At 34.6% G+C, this 24,395-nt stretch overlaps 1 long non-coding RNA gene and 1 pseudogene across 4 annotated transcripts in view; one reads left to right on the top strand and one right to left on the bottom strand.

Moving 5' to 3' along the window:
* The window catches only part of LOC145265568 (uncharacterized), a 104,517-nt gene extending 80,596 nt beyond the window's left edge, over positions 1–23,921 (top strand). Inside the window, exon 2 of the long non-coding RNA XR_013864674.1 lies at positions 23,402–23,921. This is a non-coding gene — a long non-coding RNA (uncharacterized LOC145265568). The remainder of the gene's footprint in view (positions 1–23,401) is intronic.
* Positions 1–24,334, bottom strand: part of LOC145265567 (cleavage and polyadenylation specificity factor subunit 5 pseudogene) — a 33,820-nt pseudogene extending 9,486 nt beyond the window's left edge. The window contains exon 1 of one of the 3 annotated variants that reach the window (XR_013864670.1): positions 24,177–24,334. The product of XR_013864670.1 is annotated as a cleavage and polyadenylation specificity factor subunit 5 pseudogene, transcript variant X1 (transcript). Of the gene's footprint in view, positions 1–20,421; positions 20,832–24,176 lie in introns of those variants that run through there. The other 2 variants (XR_013864671.1, XR_013864672.1) reach the window with 2 other exon arrangements.
* Positions 24,335–24,395: the final 61 nt, after the last annotated feature.

Genomic DNA, 24,395 nt, shown 5'->3' with positions numbered 1-24,395 from the left:
TTTTGAGGTGTAAAAAAGTGGTCGTAGACAAGCAGGCTGGAACCCGTACTGCGAAGGAGGAAATGGAGAAAAAAAAAAAAAAAAAGAGTTGGTAATTAACTTTTGTCTGGCAAAAAACGAAATAAAAATTTTTTTTTTTTAAATAGATAGAGGGAGAGGTGGGATCGAACTCGAAAAACGTAGGGTAATTAGTTATCCTCACTAACCATTACACCAAAGAAGACAGTTAATTCATGGAGTTGATAATTAAATTAAGAATCATAGGAGTCGTTGCAGAAATGAAAGTGGCTTTTAAACCCGGCCGACGGCCAGTTAAGCTTTCCGCTTTCTGTTGCGGTATTTATTTGCTTCCCCATGAAACCAAATTAGACACAAAGTCGTTTATAATGTGGGGGAAAACCAGCTCCCCACCAAAAAGAGGGAACTCTGGCAGTGTCCAAATGAATAGCAATTGTCCGATATGAAGGGCTTTCCCATATTGATCAAACCTAATTGACTTCAAAACGTCCCAGCAGATGCCTTTGCTTCGAATAGTTTCACTTTGTTTATACAAGAAAGACAAAAACTATCAAAATAAAGATACAAACGATGTCCGTTTGCAAATCGGAGAAATTACGACTTAGGAAGTATAAGGAAACTTGTCCAAGAATGTAACTGACGCGAGAGCCCGATGCAAAAATCTTTTCGGACATACAAACATATGCACTCATTTTGCCTTTTATATAATAGACTAACGGGGGGTACCCAGCATTGCCCGGGTGTTTGTAGGTGTGTGTGTTTTTTGGTAAATGAAAACAAAAATTGTTGGTTGTTTAAAAAAAAAAAAAAAAAAAAAAAAAAAAAAAAAAAACTTGACACGCAGTTGGAAAATAATAAAGTATGAAAAAAAACCTTACGACTTGGCAGGTGCCCGTTTTTGACGAGTTAATGACGTCAATTTGAGTGTGGGACAGTGTTTTATTTACCGCGAATCCGTTCGCTTCTTTTTTTATACGAAAAAGCTTAGTGCATATGCGGCGATCGAAACATCTTGAATATTTATCTTTTGAAAGTCGGGCAAGTTAAATAAACAGGCGACCCCGGTTGTTAACTCGTAGATATTATCATTTAGGCGTGATATAAAATGCTTTGAGTCGACCAATCGGTTCTTGGAAAAAAAACCTTTCTCGGACATACAAAAAGCAAACATACAGGCATACACATTTTCGCTTTTATATTTATAGACTAGCCTGGGTGCCCAAGTGTTTGGAGGTGTATGTTGAGCAAAAAAAAACAAAAAAAAAAAAAAAAAAAAAATCAGTAAAAAAATAAAATAAAGTGGTAGTAGGCAGGCAGGCTAGAACCCACAACGCAAAGGCGAAAAAGAAAATGGAGGTCTGTAAGCGAAGAAGGAAAAGTGAAAAAAAAAAAAACCTAACGCATTTGCTATTGTGACCATTGCAAAACCAGAAGTAACATAAGTTTAAATTAAGGCTAGACAATCGAAAAGAGGCAATGACTTGAAAATATCGGCAAAAACAGCAACCCATTCCAGTTGATGGTGAAGGAATTAATGTTTTCGGGCAATTTTTCGATATTCGTCGTCCGAAGGGTCAAACTTCAAAATGATACCAATCTCGTAAAAATCCATCGCCTCTGTCGAAAGTTTTAGGCAAATATGCAAACACTAATAGGCAGGCGAGATTTCTATAATAGATGAAGGAGTAAAATAAATAGATATTGATTATTTTATTATTACAACCAGCAGTGGAAGATTTGTTTTAAACAAAATCAAATAAAAAAAAAACATTAAAAGGAATCGTTTTTGGCATCAGAAAATATGTACAAATTTTTCTGATTAATATGATTAATTTGGAATCAGGATTAAAAAAAAAAAAAAAAAAAAAAAAAAAACTTTACGTGCCAAGTTTCCGATGTCCAAAAACAATTGTTTTTTTTTACATTACTCATGCTAATGGCAAAATGAATATCGATTTTAAATTACCAGTAAAACTAGTTCAACCCCTCCCCCACAACTCTAAATTTGTGTAGATAACCAGAATACAATACTCTGCATAATCGTCCTTACCTGAATTCTGCATAATCGTCCTTACCTGAATTCTCCATAAACTTACAGGTGCATTCACTTCATACATTCATTCAAGTGGTATCCTACATTGACGGACATGACTCCATCTATCTCTTAAGGCATTTATGAATTCATTGTTACTCATCATTCACAACTCTATTCACGCCGTTTTCTCAAAAAGGTTTGATGTATCGCCATAGCTTTTTTTTTAGCAGCTGTACAGACAGGTTGCAGTTTCTTTCTGTCCAAGCAATGCCCATAATAGTCTTGACCATTGTATTCAAAGAGATCTATCCTGCACAACAAGATACTAAACCACCAACAGACTTATTCCTGCTCTCCATGATCTCATCTTACCCTGATCGGGGATGGGGGGGGGGTTACTCGACCTTGCCCAGGGGTCTCCCACAGACTAGCGGAGGGAAAGAGGCGTCTAACTTTTCCTTTCCTACAGCACCTAGTATTCTCAAATGATCATCCAGCTGATATTAGCCAGGCTCATCATTGCTTAACTTCGGTGATCTGGCAGGAACCGGTGTTCTACCCCTCCTCCACAAGTGTATTTTTATGTTTCTGAAAATATACACATTTTACTTGTTTTTTCATATGGTAATGCAAACACCCTTCAACAAAAGAACTCTACATAACTAAATATATAACTAAAACTTTATATAACTAAATATTTAAAGATTTAAAAAGAATAAGAATCGGAATCTGTAAATTTTGTTGGAGTCGGAAATTCTGAACAGTATCAGTAATTGTACAGAGTGGAACGACAAAAGTGTCGCCTTAAAGGAAACACTACAATTTTATTTTAAAACTTTTAATGTAGCCACCTTCAGCCTCAATCACTGCCTCAATACAGGTCCAGAATTGGGAGTATGCCTTTTCCATAAGCGGCGGTGGGAGCTCGGCGAATACTTGGCAGATGGCAGCGATCAGGATGGCTTTGGTGTTGTGGGAGGTCATGTTGGTGATGTTCTTGACACATGACCAAACAAAGTAGTCCAACAGGTTCAGGTTGGGGAGGAAGGAGGTGGGGGGGGGGGGGGTTCAGTGAGAGATGGGTACAAAGTCATAGCACTTCTGGAACCAAGCCTGGGTCTCTTTGGACTTGTGGGCCAGTATCAAGTCCTGCTTCCACACCCAGGGTCTTCCAGTGGCCACCTGATTGCACCAGGGTATCACTACACTCTCCAGCACATCCATGTACACTTTGGTGTTGACTTTCAAGCCAAATTTGAAGATGTGAGGTGGCATGATGTGGCCCTCACTTGAAACCACACCAAAGACCATAACCGTGGCTGGAAACTCTTTTCATCTTCCTGGCCACGTTATTCGTGGCAATCCAGCGATGCATCTTGAGGGTGCTGGCAATGGTCCAGTCATAACTTGGATTGGTAAAGAGCACGAGTTGTACAGCAGCGCATCTCCGATCTCGCTCGTTGAACATTGTGTCACTTTCAGACATGAAAGAAGGCTCCTATTGTTCTTTGGATTTGTACACAACTACCAACTAGTAGATAGGTCTGCAACAAAATAAGAAAATGGTTTTCATCAAACGGAAATGGAATCATGTCGTCTTTTCTAGGGCGACAATTTTATTGTTCCATCCTGTATTGGAATTGGGAAAAATAAGACTAGCAGACTCCTCTCTTAGAGATAAAGTTCATAAAGTATCACCATTAGCAAAATAGAAGAGACATTCTAACCGTGCTAATAGGGAATCTGAATTCACCAAGTACAGCACACCATTGGTGGTAATCCATTACGTTAATTGCAAAAATACATAATTTAAAATTTTGTCCACAAGTACATATCATGAGTTGCATCTTCCACTTGGTGTGAATTGCAAACCCACATGACTTATTTTTCATTATTTCTTCCAATTCGGGCAAGTTGGTTGATGGACGCCTAACTATTGAGAGATGTTCAATCAAAAGCATTTTCTCTCCACCTTCTCCTTGGCTTTCCTCTGCCTCTTGCCTTCTAACATACCCTCAAAGCATAGCTTTGGCAAGCCAGGGGTTGATCGTTTGATAAAAAGTTTAAGGGTTTTACTTTTTATTTTATCAAATAGAGGCGGTAGGGAAGTAGTTTGATAGAGGGAGAATGTTTTGTTTTATTCAATCGGAGAATATCACATTACGTGATTTTGAAACAGCTCAATCTGATTGACTAGTTAGTCCATGCGAGACAATCAAGACCATATAAAACTACTGGAAAGACAAACCTACTTTAACAGTTATCGGCACTCTTTTTTGATTTTAGAATGATGCTGCATTTTTGGAAAGCCACCTAGCCCAGCCTGATTCTGGGTTTCAATGTTAACTTGTGATCACAGGAGAAAGTCAGTTTATGTCCTAAATAAATAAATTGTAGGGAACCTGAACATTTAAGGGACTTTCTTCTCTATCAGCGAAAAATTTGGTGGGGGAGAATGTTTAAATATGGATTATCTCTCCTTTGATAATCCACGCTATAAAAGCTGTACATTTCCGCTTGTCAAGTAGACGAGTAGTAAGATTCTTAATTGAATAAAAGATTACTGTTTTCATTGCAATCTGTTTGATGGGTTTACTGTGAATAGTCATGTTTAGGTTAAACTGTGATTTAGCTGTAGACATACATTCTGTTTTCTCTAGGGTTATTTCTCATCCTATCTCCTTTGCATTCTTTGCTAATTCATTAATAAACACTTGAAGTTTATGTGTGCATTCATTAACAAGAACCTCATAGAGGTTGGAGAGGATTTGTCTAATCGCTTTGTCAAAGAGACATCTGATACAGGGTTGGTTGTTTTTGTTTTACGGCATATCAACCTTTTTCAGGTTATTTAATACCGAATCTAGTTATTTTGAGGAACGATTTTTAATGGAGTATATATATTTTTTTTTAAGTCAGATTCTATTTAACCCATAGTTGGGACCCTAACAGGTACTACCACTCCGGGTCAGAGTGGGCCTGGGAGCAATGTCAATTAAAAGGTGGCTCCACACTCCCCAAGGCCCGCAAGGTGGGGCCTCACCATCGGATATAGTTTTAGGTCATATCCAGAACCCTGATACAGGGAGTAAACTTCATATCATGTCAGTTCAACAAGGAGACCCAATGTTGCCCGGAATTGAATGAAAATCAACGAACGTTTCACATTTCCAATACTTTTTTTAGTTGTTTTGGGAATGTTGAAGACTTCAAATTTGCTTTTAAATTTTGTTAGTCCACTCATTTGAAATCCACTCATTTGAAATCCACATGCTCTAGTAAAACATTCCTGCCGATGCGGCAAGCGTATGAATGTTTCATACACATATAACAAAAACATTGGCTTTAGTGATGTTGCTTCTAACGCCATTTCTTTAAAGTATTCGAAACGTTGTGAAAATGACACTCAAGACGCGGATTCCATGAACAAAGCTTCTTTCTTAGAACTGCACGCCTGTGGAACTCTGGTCCGTCTGCCTGCTTCCCTCTGGACTACAACTTGGATGTCTTCAAGTCCAATGTTAACAAATTCCTAATGAACCGCCCCCCCCCCCTAAGTAAACACTTCATCAAATCTCCACACTAACGTAATGTACTTGCAATAACCCTTATCCCTGAGTGGCTTCCGGGCCTTGATAAGTGGTGATCACTGTAAAAAAAAAAAAAATGAGAAAAGTAATCTGATGAATCCAAATATGAATATCAACGATCTAATAGTTTTACAATATCCACTTATTAATCGATGTAATCCGAGAGGATCCAGAAGTTTCATTAATGATGGAGAAATATCACGAGAAATTTTAAACCCTCAATTTTTACTTGGAGGATAGACTTTCTAGAAATGATTATCAACGCGATAAAGTATTAGTATGGAAGAACGGGTTTGTCAATTAAAATGGTGCAAAGATGAACCTGGAGGCGGTAAATAGTGCCGAATTTGCTTTTAAGTTTACTATATATTTCTAAACAGCACCTTCCAAAGTTTGACGAGTAAGAATCAAAGTGAATGTAATGTTTTTTTTTACAATATTGTTTCAAGTTTGGTTGTTTTGTTTTACGGCATATCAACCCCTTTCGGATTATTTAATGCCGAATCCAGTTATTTTGGAAATAGTATTCATGTTGCATCCAGTTATTTTGTTGAAGTTTTTATTCTTCAAACTCTTTGTATTTTCAATCACTAATTTGTACCGTTTGGTTTGGTTGTTCCTATTTACAATGCCTCCCCACGGGACAGAGTTAGACACCAGGGTCGTTTTTTAATGTGAAGAAAAGGAACAAAAATAAAAATTGTCTCAGTCGTGAAAGATTTCTCCTCCACTGACAGAACAAGAAATTGAAGTGCAGCATCTGAAGACAGATACTACACTTTGATCTTGTCCCGAAGGCCAAAATGTTTGGTTGTTTTATAGTGGATTTTACTGTTTTTGTTCCTTGCCCTGCAGAACATGAATGAGTTTTGCAATGGGAAATGGAAAAGGGTTGCAGTATTAATGTTTGGTAGATTTTAAGTTAGGAAACCAGTCAAGAAGGGGGGGGGATGGAGATAGAAAATGGAAAGAAAAAAAAAGAGAAAAGGTGGGTTGTTGTTTTTGCAGAACACGATTAAGTTTTGCAAAAGGAAGTAGAAAAACAAAATGCATCAATGTTAGGTGCATTTCGTCTCCGGAAGCCAATATCTTCACACAGCCTGATCTCGTAGCACCAGTGTTTCAAGTTTAATAACTAATATTGAAACTGATAAGATCTTCAAACTTGCTAGGTCTGGAACAAAAAAAGAAAATGGTTTTCATCAAAAGGAAATGGAATCATGTCTTTTCTATTAGTTGACCAAATTATTCAGAGTGATATTTGCTAGATGACAATAATACCGAATGTAATTGTTCTTGAAATTTCTGAAATTTCCCCCCATAAATTTTGTCTGTATCGTCTTAGAGAATTAGAAAATAAAACAAAACTTTGTCTGGAATTTTTTGATTCATAACATTAGAGTGAAATAACATTAGGTTATGTCATATTCCAAAATCATGTGGATTTGGCTAATAACTTTTCTATTTGGCTACTAAACGAAAATAATTGTCAAAGGTCAACTAAAAATAAATTTGTCCATAGAGCCCTGTATACATGTTTGTGTGCATGTTGTCCGATCTATTTTTGTTTTTTTTTATGGAAATCGCTCCAGACAAGGATTGAAACCACTTGATGTAAGGAGCTAAAAAAAAAAAAAAATACTTCAAGATCAAAAGCTTACTGATAAATGTTAGAAGGGTCAATGACAGCAATATGGCTCTAAGCAGAGACAAATTTGAACTACTCCAATATGGTAATAAAGACCATCTAAAGGAAACATCTGGATATTGACGTGGCCAACAAGAAATAACATCAAAGGAAGTAGTGAAGGATCTAAGGGTATTATGAGCAAAAGTTGCCACCTTCACTCAACATATTGATCACGCAACAGTAGTCGCAAGACAACTAACAGGGTCGATACAGAGAACCTTCAGGAGTAGGAACAGGAAGTGCATGCTCACACTACGGAAATCCGTTGTCCTCCTAAGGTTGGAATACCGCTGTCAGCTTTAGTCTCCACAAAATTAACAAAAATCTGCAAAATAGAAGCAACCCAGAGAACATTCACCTGCAACATATATGCAGTCGACCAAATGAATTACTGGGAGAGGCTGTTCACTGCAATGTTAAAGAGAATGATATATTATCATTTACATATGGAAAATCTTGTAAGGAAGGGTCCCAAACATAATAGTAGAAAGAACCCACTAGCGGCGAGGAAGGTTGCGCTATATAAAAAAAAACACACCTGGGACTACACAGAGGATCAAGTCATCATCCACCACAGTACCTACATTGGTACAAATTAAAAGACGTTTCAATTATACCAGTCATCATAGGAGCAACTGGGCTTATGAAAAAGAACTTTAAAAAGTACATAGCAAGCATACCCGGTGAACCAAGTGCAAGTGAAATACAAACGATTGCACTGAAAGGGACGGCTAGAATCCTGAAAAGATTTCTTGGTTGGACTCACTAAAATAGGGGTAAATGTCAGACATCTGGTTGGATGTCCCATCCCCTAGAAGAAAAAGTTTAAGAAAAATGAAAAAAATAAAAGAGGTACAAGAACATTCAACTGTATTCCAGCCGCAATAAGAAATATAAAGAGAGTGCCCCCCAACAACTGGACATATGGCTGGAAAAGATACCTGACCAGCCACTAACACCAGGCTACCTTAGTCCAAACCTCAATCATTTAGTGGACTGGACCTCTGTATGAAGTGGGCAGCCTGGGTGCAGTGGAGCTCCAGGTCAGCGGTGTCAAGAACTGACGGAATAATACAAACTACAAGAAAACAGCAGTTCTTTCTTCTTTGTAAGAAACATTGTTCATGGAATGTAAGAACTAAGGAATAAAATAAAAGAATCGAGAGTTATTCAGCTACCGAAAGTAAACGCAACGTCGACTTAACTTTCCTTACTCTCATATTGTTTGGTTGTTTTATGGCATATCAACTCTTTTCAGGTTATTTAATGCCGAATCTGGTTATTTTTGTGGGGAAAAATGAGTTTTATGCTTTATATTTCAAATATTTACTCCGGTTTGGTTTGATAGTTTTGTTTTATGGTTCAATCCTTTTGACAGAAAATTTTATGCTTCAAGTTCTTTATAGGAACGGACATTCAAAAAGTAATGCCTCCCCCCCCCCCAAATGTATCAGAGTATTGCAAATTGCATTGTTTTATACATTTACTAGCGAGGGGTAAAAAAAAACAGGTGCCCGTGAAAAAACAAAAAAAACAAAGCATTGACGCACAGTTGGAAAATAGTAAAGTGTGAAAAAAAAAAAAAAAAAAAAAAAAAAAACAGGTACGCGTTTTTGATTGACGTGACGGCGATAGGTATTCAGCAGTTAGCATTTTGTGCGGGACAGTTTTTAATGAGGTCAATAAATCGGTTTGTTTGTTTTTAAAAACCCGCTCCCTGTTTATTAGGGGGAGCGTCTCATCTCGAAATGAAAGCTACCGTCTGATATGACGAAGTCGACATTGACCAAACGTTAGCTCTCTAGAGACCACTGGCTTTCGGCCAGTGATTAGAGTCGAGTTTCGCTTTTTGTTTATACCGAAAACCGAATGTAACGTGTGCCGATGCGGGAAATGTCGAATGATTAACGTTTGAAAGTCAATAAAATTAAATAGACAGGCAAACTCCGTGGTTAAGTGTGAGATATTGCAATTTATAGATGATATAAAAAGTTTTAAGTCGTGAAGCGAGCGAGCGCTTCTCTGAAAGAAGCCTTTTGTGGACATCGAGGAAAAGCGTACATACATACATACATTTTCGCTTTTATATATATATAGATGACCTGGAAATGTCATCTGTAGCAGATATTGATGGTATGAGGCTCTACAAAAGCAATCCCTGTCAGGGACGTGCGGCAGAAGCAAAACTGTTATTGTATTCCTCCATGCAGAAAAAAATTGAATAGTTCAACATTCGGTTGCACCTTGTAAACTTTTACAAAGCTGATGCAACCGATGTCAGCAAGTTGGAAGATGAGTTTGTCGATTTCAGAGTGGCGACAGATATGAGTGCACTCTGGAATTATAACCAAGCATCATTCACTGCTAATAAACGTGCATTAAGAATGGTGGTGACTATGTAGAAAAATAAATTTTGGAGCACAAAAGGTTGCTCGCTTTGAAGATACCACTCCAGTCTTCGTAGCTCTTTAAGGTTTTAGCTTTTGAATAGGAAAAAAAAAGAGGCCTTACTTTTGGAATGAACCTGTATTCTCAAATATTTAGTCATGGTATATAGTTTTGAAGAGGAAAATTGTTTTGGGCTTTGCATTAGAGACATGGAGAACATTCGAGAGGACAGAGACATGGAGAACATTCGAGAGGACAGAGACATGGAGAACATTCGAGAGGACAGAGACATGGAGAACATTCGAGAGGACAGAGACATGGAGAACATTCGAGAGGACAGAGACATGGAGAACATTCGAGAGGACAGAGCATCTCACTCTTAAATCTGTCACAAACTGACCCTTTTTGTCCATAAATTGTTCCTGTTGTTAAAAACTTATTGACTGTCACAAGCCCATAGCCACACGCCAGTGTAATAAAACCCATTGCCAAACTTGAAGTATGCACAAACCAAATCTAAATATATCTCAGGTCCATTGTTCGGTCCTTTTGTGTATGTTCCTATTTTCTTTTTAAAGCCCATTGTCAATCCTAAAGTTCGGCATAATCACATTGACACACTGGTTCTCATTGGATCACCAGAATTAAGCACCGTTGAACCTGGCTGGTACCAGATAGGTGACCATTTAAGAATACCAAGCACTGTATGCATAAGGACACCAACACCTCTGTGCAAGAGCTGCACAATCCTAACAGTCATCTCCCCTTATAGAGATTACATGAAACTGGAGAGTGCTTGTGAATCTCATACTTCCATGAAACTTCCTCCTTAAGAGAAAGTTGGTTCAACCAGTCTAGGGTGAGTGCCACTTCAGTACCCACAAACCAAATCTAAATCTACCTCAGGTTCATTGTTTGGTTCTTTTGTTTACCTTCCTATTTCTTTAGTTATATATCTTTTTTTCTTTTCGCTCCTATTTCCTAGCGCTTGGGTGTGGAATGGGGGGGGGACTATCCTATCACAGGATAAACATGGGGAAATTCTGTTCAGTTTCAATGTGACATATTTTTTAGGTTATTTTGATATAAATTTTCGAATTACACCAAATTTAATCTTTTCTCTGTACAATACTGATCCATGTAGTTGTAATAAAATAAGCACTACTTTCGGAACATTCACGACTTTCAAATACTCTGGATTGTCTAATGTCTGCACTTGAATTGTGAATTTATTAATTACTAGCCTTGGTGTCCAGCGTTGCTCGGGTGTGTGGAGGTGTGTGTAAGGGTGTTAGTCAAGCAAAAAAAAAAAAAAAAAAAATTGATGCGGCCACCATGATTGTGAGGTCACTGGCGGTCGAAATAATCGAGTGGTCAAATGAATTTCGGACACTCAAAATTATTAAAAATGACATCTTTTGGCTAATTTCCAAATTTTATTAAAAAATTCTTAACAGAAACATGGTACGAATGTTTACAAATCAGGGCGGGTTGTTACAAAATCTTACCGAAAATGCCGTTTTATGATGTTCACATTTTTATCACTTTATTTGCTTAAAACTCTAAAAATACATAATGTATGTTATTTACTGATATTCATTTCTGAACAACACGGTTGTATTTTGAAGACTCAAAGTGCTTTGGTTTTTAAAATATGACTATTTTAGCAGAAAACCCTTGAAATCTGATTATCCAAAGCATTTTAATGGCCATGTGTATTGCTAAATAATGTCTTCTGCAAAAATGTTGACAAAAAAGTGACTCCTCCTTGAAAAAACGGCTTAGTTGACCGTGAAAGAATTAATGTTTTTGGTCAATTTTTCAATATTTGTCAGAGATAGAGCTTTAAAACGATACTGATTTTGTCATGGTCTGATGCGTCTGTCAAAAGTTTTTGCCAGACATACACACATTTTGCCTTCTATGTAATAGACTAGCCTGCGTGCCCAGCGTTTGGAGGTGTGTGTCGAGCAACTAAAAAAAAATTTTTTAAATAATAAAAAAAAAAAAAAAAATGGTAGTAGGCAGGCAGGCTCGAACCCGTACCGCAAAGGAGAAAAAGAATGTAAAAAAGCAAAAAACGTGTCTTTGCTCTGGTGCCCACCGCCAAAACGGAAGTGACGAATGCTAAAAATTAAGGCTAGTCAATCAAAAAGAGGGGATGACTTTCGAAAATATTAGCGAAAAAAGCGACCCCTCCCTGTAATAAGTGCCCAGTTGAGGGTGAAGGAATAAATGTTTTCAGCCAATTATTCAATATTTGTCATCCGAAGAGTCGAGCTTCAAAACAATACCAATCACATGAAAATCCATCGCCTCTGTCGAAAGTTTTAGGCAGACATATAAACATACACACGTACATTTAAACAAGTAAGATTTATATATAGATTAATTCGTAGCAATTGTTTGATGGCCTGGAGGTAAAGCATTAGCAAATAGACTCAAAGTTAGCTTCAAGGCTGGGTTCGAATCTCTCGATCGGCAAGAATTGTCATCTCCTACACTGATGATTACATAAGCATGAAACTAGTGTCTGTAGGTACAAATGGAACACTTATTTTGGGTGAGTTAAATATTTTTTTGTACAGCTCTTTCTGCGTGTTCAATATATGTGTTTTGTTTCAACGCTGTTCAGATTTTGCAAATTTGATTTTATATATAACTAGTCTGTTTGGAGGTGTGTGTTGAGCAAAAAAAAAAAAAAGTGGTAGTAGACAGGCAGGCTCGAACCTGTCCTGCAAAGGAGGAAAAGAGCATGAAAAAAAAAAAAATTGCAGTTGAGTCCATTGTCAACCCAGAATTGGTGAAAGTTTAAATTAAGGCTAGTCAATCGAAAAGAGGGAATGACTTTCAAAAATATCAGAAAAAAAAAAAAAAGCGACCTCTCCTTGTAGAAAAGTGCCTAGTGGCGGGTGAAGGAATTTATTTTTTAGCCAATTTTTCAATATATGTCGTCCGAAGGGTCTAGCTTCAAAACGATACCGATCTCGTGAAAATCCGTCACCTCTGTCGAAAGTTTTAGGCAGACATACAAACATACATTTAAAGAGACAGGTGAGATTTATATAATAGAAGGGTGTTTGTTTGTTTTTTTTTGGATGCAGCAAACTTTAAGTTGGCAACTCTTATTTTCTTTAATTGCAGATTTGGAAACTTTTGGTTATTTTGAGTTCAGCTCAGTTTGGCAATTCATCTTGAAAAGACCGACACTCGAGCAGCATTTGAAAATTGTGAAAATTTATTTTATTTACATGTGATGAACAAATATCAAATGAACCCGTTAACTAGACACCTTGTTCAAGCAATTTAACCCCATTAGATTATTTTCTTTGGGGATATGTAAAGTCCCATGTCTACACTGATAAACCAGACAATAGACTATTTGGAAGACAACAGTCAATGTGTTATTGCCAAAATACAGACCAATGTATTGCACTGAATTTGTGAAAATTGGGCATCTAGATTACGTCATATACACCCGAGCTGCAAGGTCACATGTTCAAAATTATTTAAATTATAAATGTTAAAAATTAACGTTGGAATAAACCACATTTGTATAATAAAGATATTTTTCTGTGATTTATTTTAATTTAAAGTTTTCCGCCTCTTATATATATGATGATTGCATGATGATGATGATTGCAACGTCTTGTCAGACGAGTGCCACTCCTTCGACACTGAAAGTTCATGAGCCCGAAAATGACATTTAGTCTTGCCGGCGAATTCACATGCTCAAGCAGACATGACACTGAAGACGGTCATTGGTATACATACATATATATATATACACGCATGCACACATACATATACATACATACACACACACGCAAACATACACAAGACGGTCATTGGCATACATACACATAAATATATACATACATACATATCTATAAGCATACGCTCATATATACCCATGTACATACACAATGCGTAATACAAACATACATATACATACATACATATACATACATACATATACAAATACATACACACATATGCATACACTTACCTACATATACATACATATATATGCATTCATACAGACACACATACATGCACATACATATACACATATGTGCATACATACACATAAACACACATGCATATACACACATACATGCATACAAACATATACACACAGACACATATACATACATATACACAGATATAAATACATATACACACACACGTACATATAAATATACATACACAGATACATATAATGATGGCAGATTAATTGTTACATGCATCCAGCATTTCAGGCATACACACGTCACAGCTTTTTTTTTTAATCGCCACAGGACTTTTTTCTTTTTTTTTAATAGACAAATGCCTGAGGGAGTATCTATACAAAGATGATGTTACAAAGTTTTAGCTTTGTACGACAGCTAAATCTCTCTCTCGGTTCAAAATGTTGACATCCGGCAACAAGCAAGAGCAAGATAGCCAGCAACAAGTCAAACTGCAGACCAGCTTAATGCGGATACTGGTCTCCCGCTTTGTGTTTTTTTTTTTTTAAAACAGATTTGATTCTCCTAGAGGGGTTGCCTTCACCACGCCTTACGGGAGCCCTCTCCACCCCACACACACATGAAAATAAACACATGCATGCATACAGATGTATGCCAACATACATATGCATGTGCACACACATGCAAACATACACACATAGTAGCACACAAATACACATATACATACACATGCATATTAAAATACACATAATACACATGAAGGAACATTCCAAAAGTCTTAAATACTCAATGATGATGATGGGCACAATTAAAGGAGATTGACAAAAAAAAAAAAAATGGCTCGGATTTACATTTTGTTCTTATTTTTACAAAAAAAGTTTCGCTATAAGACTATCACTTTTGAAGTAGAAAATGATGATGTGGACAATTTCACACCATTTCACAAATAAAAATCAACGACGAATCAAATGTAAACACAATCCAACTGTCATGTATTAAAGACGCTTACACTTTTTTATATACATATATACACACACATACATACACCTTATTAATATTTAAAAAAAAAAAAAAAAAAAAAAAAAAAAAAAAAACGTTAATATATGAAAATGTTAATCTAATCTATATATAGAAAAGGCAAAATGTGTGTGATCATTTTATGTAGGTCTCGCAAAGGCTTTTTTCGCCGGCATTTTCAACGGGGTTACTAAGTCTTAGAACATTTTATATACCGTCTAAATAATATGTACGATTTGCGAACGCGTGTTGCTTCTAGATTTATTTACGTCGATTTTTACAAAATTCTTGCTATTTCAGCCCGTCTTGTGTTCGTTCAGCTTTTTTGTATAAAACCGAATGGGGAAGCAAATAAATTCGGCACTGTTCGCGGCCGGGGAACATCCAGAAGCAATCAGCTTTGATCAATGTGGGGGTCAAACTCTTTGTCAGACAATTGCTATATAATTTGGACAATCCCCTTTTTATGGGGAACTGCCCCCCCTCCCAACATCTTGGGGAAACAACCAGCCAAAGTTGGGTAAACAAACCCAAAAGCTGCCCCGCATGAAAAGTTAACTCCGCTACTTCTATTTGACCTCATTAATGAGGTCAAATAGAAGGAGCGGAGGTAACGAGTCAAGTTTTTTTTTTTTGCACACTTTCTTTTCCACCTTCGCCTCAAGGCTTCGGATTCGATCCTAACTACTTAGCAAAACTTTTTTGTTTTTTAAGTCCCACCCCCAACACAAACACCCGGGCAACGATTTTTTTAAAAGAAGTTTTAACAGTGTTTTCTTTATATATATAACTACTTCATTTACTCACATAAAATTAATATACGAAAGTATAGATTTATGCGTAAACTTTAAGTATTTACTTCAAAAGTGCTCAATACGTAGGTAGAGCTAGTTAGTAATTTATATATATATATAATATTTAAACAGGGTTATTACTTTGCTTATTCTTTTGTTTGGATCCCCCCCCCAATACACAGCTCTAAACACCCGGGCAACGCCATGTACTCCCGCTAGTTATATAATATGGGTAAAATGTGTATGTGTGTGTGTGTTTGTATGTCTGCCAAAACTTGACAGATCCTCACAAGATCAGTATCATTTTGAAGTTCGATCATTCGGACGACAAATATCAAAAATTTGATCAAAAACATTAATTTCTTCAACCTCAACTGAGCATTTTTGTTTTGTTTACAAAGAGGGATCGCTTTTTGACTTGACATTTTCGCAAGTCATCGTTTCCATTCGATTGACTACGTCTAATTTCAATGCTCTCGACTTCCACTTGCGTCATGGAGGAATCAGCTAAGATGTTACGTTTTTTTTTTATCCTTCGCGCTATGGATTCGAGCCTGCCTACCTACCACCACTTTTTTTTTTTTAACACCTCTCCACCCGGTGTTCGTTACTACACCACCTCAACATATCACCACTAGTATATACCAATAAAAGTCCAAATTAATTGACTTAATTATCAAACTTTGTGATTATCAGTTTTTAGAATCGAGCATGCAAATAAATAATGATATCATATTGTGTATTTTCCTATTTGTTACAATTGTAATGAAAACACACACACACACACACACACTATATATATATATATATATAAAGTTTTGGAGAGAGAACCAAAGGAAAGTGCTTTATGATAAAGAAAATATCAATACAAGAGCGTAATATTTATGTTAGAGAAGATCAGAAGAAACATTGGTACCATCGGTTTCAAATCGAATACATAGGGGCTCAGTCTGTGGTCCCTATGTCAGGCTCTTCAGTAGGTGTGTCAGAAACTGACCTTACGAAGGAGTGAAAAGTACTGAATAATTCGACCCCGTCTTTCCAAGCTTATAACTACTCGAAAAAATGTAATTCAAACCCTAATTTTTTTTTTTTTTTTTTTTTTTTTTCAATTAAAAAGGAGCAAGGACCAAGGTTTCATTTAAAAAAAAGAACAAAAAAAAAAACCGTTTTTTAAAAAAAAGGTTTTAAACTTCGGACTTTACAGGTAAATTTCTAAAAAACATTTGTTTTAAATTTGAATATATTATTTACTGATCTTTTATCTTCAATTTGTGATATAAAAATTTGGTGAGTAAATTAATTATTTACTTTTTAATAGACATTTCCAAATAGGGGGGGGGCGTGAATAAAAAAAAAACGTTAAATATATTCAGTTTATTGGAAAGAGCATAAAATTTTACATTGACCCTGAAAATATCGTAAAAATAGAATCAATAGAAAAATTTTTATAGATTTTTAAAGTTTAAAGATTGAAAAATACTGAACTCGTAAAATTTAATTAATTTCATTGTTTCTTTTTTGAATAAAAAAATAATAGTTCTATTACTTCTTATGCAACTTTAATAGTTTATTTTGGAAGTATAATCCATAAAGAAAATAAACAACCATAGAGAAATTACGAGTTTTTTATATTTTATTCGCATTTTCGTGTTAGGGGTGTCAAAAATTCCCCAAAAGATTCTGATACACCTCCAACTCTTCAGCCTCCATTTATATCTGGGGGAAACACAGATACGCGACCAGAGACTGGTTCCCTATCTGTTGGATTTGAAATCGACAGTATCGATGTTTGTCTGATCTTATGTAATAAAAATATAAATATCATTACTTTTGGCAGCAGGAAATGTAGTCGAGAAATTCGTCCAAAACCATTTTTTTTTTATCTATTTACTTGTTTGTAACCTATTTGGAGTTCAGAAAAATATTTAACCGAAGTTAAAAACATTTTAAGGTGTTTATTTATAATCACACTTAATACAGACAAATTTTTTTGATGTAAATCAATGTTAGAGAACCAATAGGTCATATTCCAAAAATCACGTAAATTGATAAAGTATGTTGATTTTTTTATTTTAACTAAGAAAATCAAATTTATGAATGGAGGCCATGAGCTAGGTGTGTCAGAAATTTTGTGAAAAATATTGAATAATTCCACCCCGTCTTTCCAAGCTTATAACTACTCGAAAATGTAATTCAAGCCCTAATTCTTTTCAATTAAAAGGAGCAAGGACCAAGGTTTCATTAAAAAAAAAAAAAAAGGTTTTAAACTTCGGACTTTACAGGTAAATTTCTAAAAAACACTTTTTTGTTTTAAATTTGAATATATTATTTATTGATCTTTTATCTTCAATTTGTGATAACATTTTGGTGAGTAAATTAATTATTTACTTTTTAATAGACACTTGAAAATGGGGGGGGCGTGAAGTTAAAAAAAACGTTTGTCTAAAATATTATATTCAGTTTATTGGAAAGAGCATAAAATTTCAAATTGACCCTGAAAATATCGTAAAAATTGAATCAATAGAAAAATTGATAGATTTTTTAAGTTTAAAAATTGAAAAATATTGAGTTCGTAAAATTCAATTAATTTCATTACTGTTTTTTAAAAATTAAAGAAAATAATATCTCTAATACTTTTTATACAACTTTAATAGTTTATTTTGGAAGTATAATCCATAAAGAAAATAAACAATCCACTTTTAAAAGAGAAATTACGAGTTTTTTTTATATTTTATTAGCAGTTTCGTGTTAGGTGTGTCAAAAATTCCTACAAAAATTCTGATACACCTAGCCATGAGTGACTATGGTTTTAGAATGTGCTTCAATTCAAGAGCGAGAATTCAATTCCACTACAGAGACTTTATATACAAAATATTATTTTTCTTTTTGTTTAATTGTTAAATATCGTAAAATTTAGTTTGTTTGTTTTAATTAAAAAACTACTTGATCAATTTGTGGTTTTGGAAATATGACCTGGTACTTGTACAGTTTAGTCAAGACATTAAAAAATTAAAATATCGAAAAGGTTTAAATTGTACGTATTTGTTATGGAATGAAGTTCTCCGGAAAAAAAAAATCACTTAATTTCATCAAGTAGTTTTTATTTTACAGTGAAAAAAAAAAAAATTGTTATGATACCAAGCGAAAGGTTCGATTTTTAGGAAGAAAAGCTAATTATTAAAGATGGGGAGGAAGTGTTAGCGCTTTACATGGAGTTATCTCCCCGTATCGTTTCTAAAATTAAAAAAAAAAATTTAAAACAAATCCAAGATTTCTGCCTTCAACGCGCTCTCATAAAAACGTGTTTTCCGCTGTAAAAAAAAAAAAACCTACTCGATCAAATTAAGTGAAAAAATTTTTCCGAGATCATGTCAAAACGGATACGTACAACATAACTTTTTTTTCGATATTTCCATTTTTTAATGTCTTCATTAAACTGTACAAGTACCTATCACCTCTCCATTCCATGAAGTATTTGAAATAAGCAACCATTTTAATTCCGTAAATAGCTTTGTTTACGTTACTAACTTTTACTCATAATCGATATTTACGATAATTGCAAATGCTTACGACTTCTATTGGCGAAGGCGACTAAGTGTGACCATACCGGTGTCAGGTGAAAACCTAGCCTCGATGTGAAAATGTTCCGATTACGAAACCGGACTTCCTGTTTTAGTTTTAAATAAATAAGCAAATTAGCATGGGGGAAAAAAAAAACTATGTAAAACTTTAAAACGTTTTTATATCTTATTCGCTGAAACAGGAAGTCCGGTTTGGTAATCGGAACATTTTCTCATCGAGGCTAGGTGTTCACCTTACGGTTGCATTTAGGAAGAATGCCTATGTTTCCGAAATCGCCCTTCTATTATTTGTGACCACAAATAGGCCACAACTTCGAAGGCAATGCAAAACGAGTTATTTTGGACTAATTTCCCACCTGCATTTCCTTTAAAATAATTTATGTCCGTGATAGCAATTACTATTGGGGGAGGGGGGGGGCTTATGTAGAGAAGGTACCGCGGTATTTTTCTTAATCGTATTTTCAAGTTAAATAAGTTTTACAGTAACTTTTCGTTTATTAATTTGTTAGGTGAAAGTACAGATTAGTTACAAAACGCCCTCCCCCTAGCCACGTTAATAGGTTTCTAAATAACGTGATTATTTCTGCATAATTATCGATTACTGTAGATTTATTATTATTATTATTATTATTTAAGCAAACATTCTCAGAGTTTGGACAAATCATTGGGTTATGAAAATCAAATGGGGGGGGGAATTAATTTTCGTTTAACTTGACGAACCGAGTTAACAATCCTTAAAAAAATAAAATTAAATAAAAAAAAAACAGAATTTCATTAAATGGAAGACGTAAAGAAGCTTACTACCCCTCCCTATTTTTTTTTTTTTTTTTCAAAGGATTATTTATCGAATGGGCATTCTCCACCAGATCATTTAAAAAAGAAAAAAAATTCAATATATAAATATTTGTAAGGGGGTGCTCAGTTTCTAGTGCAACGTTTTAGTAAATCGATCACCCATTTTAGAACCACTTGATGTTTTGGGCTTAAATTTCACCTTTTCTAAGCACTTAAAAAAATTTCGCTTTTTAAAATAATCACCGATAAAAAGACTAAATTCACAAAATTTGGCCTAAAAACATCGAGTGGTTCTAAAATGGGTGATCGATTTACTAGAACGTTGCAGTAAAAATTGAGCCCCCCCCCCCTTACAAATATTGACTTTTGTCATGGTTTTATATTCTGGTAGACTAGTATCCATTCGATAATAAAAATAAAAAATAAAATAAAATAAAATTATATGAACTTGTACAAATGCAGTAATAATGCACACTCATTTTTCCAATTTTTTCAGCGGATTAGTAATCCGCCGGATTACCGATTGGACACTAACTTACCAGACTATTCCCTCATAAATGACAAAAATTAAAGATTTTTAGGGGTGCTCTGCTCCACGCTCCAGTTTCTAATACAACGTTCGAATAAATTGATCCCCTTTATGGGAACCAATAGACGTTTGAAGGCCAAACTAATTTTTTCAAGGCCAAATTCGACAAATTTAGCCGTAAAAAGGCCAATCCGGCAATCCTAAAAATGCCAAATTTCTCGAATTTGGACTTTTTAAAAAGTAGTTTGGTCTTCAAATGCCGACTGATTGAAATATAGGGGATCGCTTTACGTTGCATTAGAAACTGAGCACCTCTTCTAAATCTTTAAATATTGAATTTTTTGCATTTTTCTTCCGGATAATCTTGTAAATAGGTGCGATTCAGAAGCATAAGGGCCCTAAGTGAGACAATACCGGTGTCAGGTGAAAACCTACTTCTTTGTGAAAATGTTCCGATTACCAAACCGGACTTCCTGTTTTAGTTTTAAATAAATAAGCAAGGAGATGAAAGAAAATGTGAAACTTTTGAATATGTTTTATATATATATATATATATATATATATATATATATATATATATATATATATATATTACAGATTTATTTAAATTAGTGTCCAATCGATAATAATCCGCTGTATAATGTGTATTTTATTTTTTATTGCCGTTTTATCTGTTTGGTTACATGTTTCGGATGTTGGGCCATGTTTACGATCCAACAGCCTCGTCAGACCTTTGCTCTGCAGTAGTATTGAGCACTCTCTTCAGGTTTTTACTAATATAAGGGGAGGTGCATTGTACATAACATGTACTACATGTGTAGTAGTAAGTACATGTGTATCAGAATTTTTGTAGGAATTTTTGACACCCCTAACACGAATAAAATATAAAAAACTCGTAATTTATCTTTTAAAAGTGGGTTGTTTATTTTCTTTATGAATTATACTTCCAAAATAAACTATTAAAGTTGTATAAAAAGTAATAGAAATATTTTTTTATTTTTTATTTTTTAAACTAAAATTAATTGAATTTTACGAGTTCAGTATTTTTCAATCTTTAAATCTATTAATTTTTCTATTGATTCTATTTTTACGATATTTTCAGGATCAGTGAAATTTTAAGCTCTTTCCAATAAACTGAATATAATATTTTAGACAAACTTTTTTTTTTTTTTTTTTTTTTTTTTTAAATCACGCCCCCCCCCCATTTTTAAATGTCTATTAAAAAGTAAATTTATGTGCCAAAGTTTTATATATCACAAATAGAAGATAAAAGATCAATAAATAATATATTCTAATTTAAAACAAAAAAAGAACATTTACCTGTAAAGTCCAAAGTTTAAAACCTTTTTTTTTAAACCACGTTGTTTGTATTTTTTTTTTAATGAAACCTTTGTTCTTGCCCCTTTAATTGAAAAAAAAAAAATTAGAGTTTGAATTACATTTTTCGAGTAGTTATAAGCTTGGAAAGACAGGGGGTCGAATTATTCAATATTTTTCACGAAGTTTCTGACACAGGCACCTGTTTTTTTTACCTGGCGCTTGTTATCGACGGATCGAGGTTTTAAGAATGTGGTTTTAAGCAAAAGCAGTACTCGCCATGTCGAAAATAGTAATCTATACAAAAATAACGAAAATTCATCGAGTAGAACTGCTATTTTGTTTTTACTAAAAAAAAAAAAAAAAGGGCAGACCTGAACGAACAAGAATCACCCGACCCCTAATTTTTTCTATTCGTTTTTTTGTTTTTTTTTTTTTTTTTCCAACTTGAGTAGTGGTTTATTATTGATTGGATACTAATATACAAGATTATCTCAGAGATTTAAAAAAAAAAAAAAAAAAAAAAAAGTCAATATTCCGACATTTGAAAGGATGCTCAATTTTTAGTTAAACAGTTATACTAAAATCGATCCCCCATTTTGCAGACAAATGAATTATTGCCCTTTGTTTTGTTGCAATCACCCATGTTTTCGGAATAAACACCCTACTTCGAAAGCCGTTCTTAACATAGGGAGGTTGGGGTTGTTTATTCCGAAAAATCTTATCGTGGGGGGGGGCGATTCTCGTTCAGGTTCAGAATTAAAAAAAAGAAAAAAGTCCATTACTCCATTGTCCATTACTATGTTTGTTCTTTGTTTTTTTTTAAGTCTACTATTAAAGTGTCGGGTGCTAGCGCACTTACTGATTCGCACTATTTTTTAAATCGTATTTCTAAGTTTAATCAAAGTTTTAGGAGTTGTTTTTTTTATTTTTCAATTGTAAGGTTAAAGTACAGAATAGGTACAAAACACCCTCCCCTCCCCATGTTAAGAATGGCTTTTTAAATAACGTTATTATTTCAGCACTGATCAATAAGTGCACTAGTATAAAGTGTCGAAAAGGGAGATTAGTATGTCCCCTGTATTCGCAATCCTTACTGTGTTTACATCTAGAGAAAATGCAACCCCCCACCCCACCCCAATTTCCGTAAAAATTACTTTTAACTATAAATAATTTTCGGTCGTCAATGTGGCCTGGTTGTCCCCCTCTGAAGACTTATCTGCAAACGGAGTTTTCCCGAAAACCGTTCTTAACATGGTGAGGTTGAGGGTAATACCTCTAGGAAACAATTATTTGCAGACACGTCTTCAGTGTGAGAACCAAGCCAAGCCACATTGACCTAATTTTCTACTCGATGAATTTTCGTAATTTTGGGATATATTACTATTTTCGATACGGCAAGCAAGTATTGCTGTTTTTGTTTAAAACGTCGTATTCAAAATCGATTTGTCGACTTTCTTTATTTTTAATTAAATAGCAAAAAAAAACTTAAATAGGAAATACGAAAGTTGACCTGTCGTATAGGTCAACCTAGCTTTCTCGCTAGAGGAAAAGAGAGAGGTTAATATACTTATGTTTATGTAGATAAATTCTAAAAGTATGGCTATTTTTTTTTTCTTTGAACAACTGTTGCCAGCAATGAAATGATTAAAGCTTTTTATTTTATTTTACAGACATTAATTGCTTGTTTTATCGGCAAAGTTGGCGAAATGGACCGGTGCTGAAATTAACAAGAACCCTGCATCATCAACAATTATAACCATCTAAAATTTATAATATATATATATATATATATATATATATATATATTATAACGGTTTTATAGATCAATTCAGTAACCTTTTTTTCATGCGATTATAGTCGAGCAAACCGGCTAACAGTCCTCTAGATTTGCCATATAGAAACGAGGGAACAAAAAAGTACGAACTGTGTATATTTCTTGGAAACAAAGGTGCATTTGATAAAACTGGAAAATATAGGAGTTTTGCATAAAAACTAAACAAAAAAAAAATCGAACATTTAAAATATTAGGGATTTTCCAAACAAAATAGGGGGTAGAAGCGTTTTTTTTTTTTTTTTTTAGAACACACGCAACCGGACACGTGTAACGGCGCCAAGTGCCCGTTCATTGTTCAACTAAATTAAAATTAAAAAAAAAAAAAAGAGGATATTACCAAACACAGAACAAATATACCTACATAAAGACACGAGTGGAATATTACATGCATATATATATATATATATATATACACACACACACACACACAGACAAATAACACCTAATCCTACGCGGTGTGCGGGGAAAAAAAATTAGATTGACATGAAGAAAGAAATGCGAAAAGTTTCTTAACAAATATGTCTCTCTCTCAAGGTTGTAAAACGCCAAGTTCGTCTTCAAAACGCTTTAAAAATTATTAAAATACCAGACGGAGGAAAAAACATACTTACATATATACATTTACATACGTGTATAAATATACGATATACACACAAAATAGACTAGTACGTACTTATTTACTTAAAAACGATGACTACCCCAAAAACAGCGAGTGCTACCACCACCGTGTATATAGCCTTGAATGACTACTACCACCACTACGACGACTACTACGACGACTACGACTATTACTATTACTAATAGCACTAATCAGGCTACTACTACTACTA

The sequence above is a fragment of the Euprymna scolopes genome, chromosome 40 (genome assembly GCF_053919585.1).
Source record: "Euprymna scolopes isolate OS-2025 chromosome 40, ASM5391958v1, whole genome shotgun sequence".
Classification (NCBI taxonomy): Eukaryota; Metazoa; Mollusca; class Cephalopoda; order Sepiida; family Sepiolidae; genus Euprymna; species Euprymna scolopes.
The sequence above is the reverse complement of the archived record's forward strand: the minus strand, read 5'-3'. Positions and strand labels throughout refer to the sequence as shown.